We start from the raw sequence: 3,152 nt of genomic DNA, 5'->3' as shown, positions 1-3,152 counted from the left end.
CCATTGGACCGTGTTGCCATTACTTTGCATGTCAGGTCTGCGGCTGAGCCTAGATTATCCCAGTGCAACTTCCAGTGTGGCCCCATCCCAGTCTTTCCAGCAGCTCTTTGTTGGTTTCTGCGGGCAGAGTGGTAGCCTTGTGATACACAAGCCACAGGGGCCAGAAGAGCTATTAGCGGTGTCTTGAAATCTGCTTGTAAATATAGGGGTTTTTTTCCTCTCTTTTTTTTCTCACATGCACGCACATACACACACACTCCACCTATTGCATAGAGTGCTTGTAGCTGCATTTATCCTGCCAACCTGACATTTTTCTATTAGTGAGCTGCAGCCCGCCATGATGACTATAATTGTCACTAATTTCTTTCTTTTGCAATCAGGTCTGCAGCAAACCACGTTGACATAAAATAACGGAGACTTGGGAGCTTTTGGGGCTCCAAAAGGGTTCCTTTTAAACAAGGAAGGCAGGGCTTTGAGGGCTGGGGTGATAGGATCTTTGGAAAGAAGGGCTGGCATGGAAAGCAGGATCATCCCTGACTGAACCATCTCAGCCAAGGGTACGTCCAACCTGCTCCCGAGCACTTCCAAGGATGGAGACTCCACAGGGTCTCAAGGTGCCTGTTCGGTGCTGGACCACCCTCAGAGTCAGCAAGTTCATCTTCATCTCCAACTTCTGCTTCCTCAAGGTTAGGGGGGTTATAGTTCTCCTCCAGACCTTAAGGAGATGATTGTACTGGTTTTAGATAGTAAGTCCCAGTTTGGGAAAAGAGGCAAACCCTGTGCTGAGTGGCATGGAGACACTTTCCTGAATTGAGACCTGCAGCTGCTGGAACTGGCAGGGCAGCGTGTCTGTGAGTCGAATCACCCCTACCTTTAATTCCCTGACTGTGGTTTCTAAACAAAACCGCAGAGTGTGGAGCTTGGTTTATAAAAGGGTTTCTCCAATAGGGCTGCCCACAGTAGCACGGGCCACAGGCAGTCTCTCTCAGGGTCTGCTTTGGGGTGTCATCCTTTGGGGTACCCAGCTTGAGCAAGGGGCCCACCTTCCAGAAAGTGTCCATGCCCTCAGCATCAGGTCCCTTTTAGCTGACACCTGAAAACCAAATGTTTTAGTCTCTGGAGAGAGGGTGTTTGCCGTCCTAAGAACTTCCCTGGGCCCTTGAGTGCAATGTGCCCTTGCAGCACCTGGAGCTAGTATACGTGGGGGGCAAATGCTTTTGAAGACATGGTCCTTTCTAAGGGGCCCCAGTTGCAGCTGATTTATTTGGAAATCCCAGCTTGCTCCGAACTCTTTGGCAACAGCTGGCCCTTGAGAACCACAGGGAAGACCCAAAAGATGCAGGCCCAGCCACTGGCTCCTGATGGCTTTCCAGGTTGGGCTCGGCAGATGGGTCGTCCTGCGGCGAAGGAAAGAGTTAAGCTGCAGGAGCCCGTTTGCTCTCCCAGTGAGAGTTTACACAACCTCCTCTTCCTCCTGTTCCCCTCCCCTCCTCCCCCCAAAATTATCTCAGCATCCTCCCACCCATTTATCTCAGTCCCTTCCCTGGCCTGCCTTGTCATTGGTATGTTAATGAGGTCTGCAGACTTCCAGGGCTCTGGAGCCTGAAGAGATGTATTTATTTAATACAGTGTTTATACATTAGGGCCACTCAGTGGCTGTCTGCTGCATTATCAATGTATTTGGCTAATTACGACCACTCAGCGTCCCAACCTCTGAACTGGTTAAGCCTGAGTGAATCTTGGAGTACCGGGGCGATGCTCACATTTTGGACAGGGCTGGCCAGCTCGTGCTCCAGGCAACAGGCTCGTCTCAGCCTATTCCACATGAGGCTTCACGGGCTGGCTGATCAGGGGGGTCTGGTTCTGAATAGGGAAAGGTGTCTCCACTATTACGATGCCACTGTGTGATGTGCCGTCAGACTGGGGGTCATTGCAGCTGGCAAGGTAACAAGATTCAAAGACAAGACAGGCATTTCCTTGGCTGGGAGGGCAAGCCTGAACTAGAAGCGTTCGTGCTAATGACATTTGGGAAGGGATGTAGCCTTCAGGTATGAGGGGAAGCTGTGTTAGGCATCCTGTTATGCCACAACTGGAGCTCTCTGACCTTCTTATGGAGCTTCTGGTCACTGCTGGGCCAGGGTGGACATTGGATCAGATTTGGTCTGGCAACTCCTATATGATTGATATCCTTTTGGCAGCTGAAAGGGGCAATAAAGTAGGGCTGAGGCAATTGAACATTGATGTGGCCTAAGTTTTAGGGCCATGTCCTCCTGGGGACTCGGACGAGGACCCCGCTTCTGGGCTCTGCACAGATACCGTTGAAAGCGCTGTCCGAGGTGCTGGGTTAGGAAGACAGGGTGTGGCCCATAGCCTTTGAAGCCAATATACGGACTCAGCGAGCCCCTGGATCGGATCCTAAACTATATGGTTTTTGCTAGCAAGGTGTGCTGCTCTCTGGGTTCTGGCAGCAGGGTCAGTGCAGCTCTGTGGGGTAAAGTTTGATCATCCAGAGCCCTGGCTCTTGGGCAGTCATGGGCACAATTGCAGGGGAGGGTCTGAATCACCCCCCGATTCTGTTTTACTTGTATAAATGGCTTTGCAGGTGGGCAGAGACAGCAGGGGGGAAGCTAGCTCGTGACCCCTATCCATTCAGCATTGAAGGATGGAACCCCCTCTTTACTCTCAGGTTGCTTTGGACTGAGTTGCACTGATCCCTAGTCCCTTTGCCCTTCTGCATCAGTGCAGATGGAGTGTAAATGAGACTGATGCCCTCTTCACACTGGTGTATGTGTCTCTTTTACACTAGCTCTGCCATTGACCCACTAGGTCAGCATTTTCAGGCATTAACACGGGGGTGAATTTAATTTCCACCCACCCCCAGGCCCCCTTTAGTGGGTGAGAGTGGAGTAAAAAGAGGCAAGGAGCAAGAAATGGAGTATGAGGATCCCAGCCATTATTCTGAATTGACATGAGCGTCCCTAAGAGCAGAATTTGGCCCAGAGCTTGAAACTTAAAGGAATACAGCCCAAGTGTGCAGCAAAGATTCCCAGAGAGTCCCAACAGAAGTAACATTGCATTTGACAAAAAGCCGAGTAAAACAAAGCAGTGGATTGTTCAGCCAGTGCAAATTACCGACCTCTCCAATAAAATAT

The sequence above is a fragment of the Gavialis gangeticus genome, unplaced genomic scaffold (assembly GCF_001723915.1).
Source record: "Gavialis gangeticus isolate Ggan-Ray unplaced genomic scaffold, GavGan_comp1, whole genome shotgun sequence".
NCBI classification, from domain to species: domain Eukaryota; kingdom Metazoa; phylum Chordata; order Crocodylia; family Gavialidae; genus Gavialis; species Gavialis gangeticus.
Note: the sequence above shows the minus strand (reverse complement) of the source record.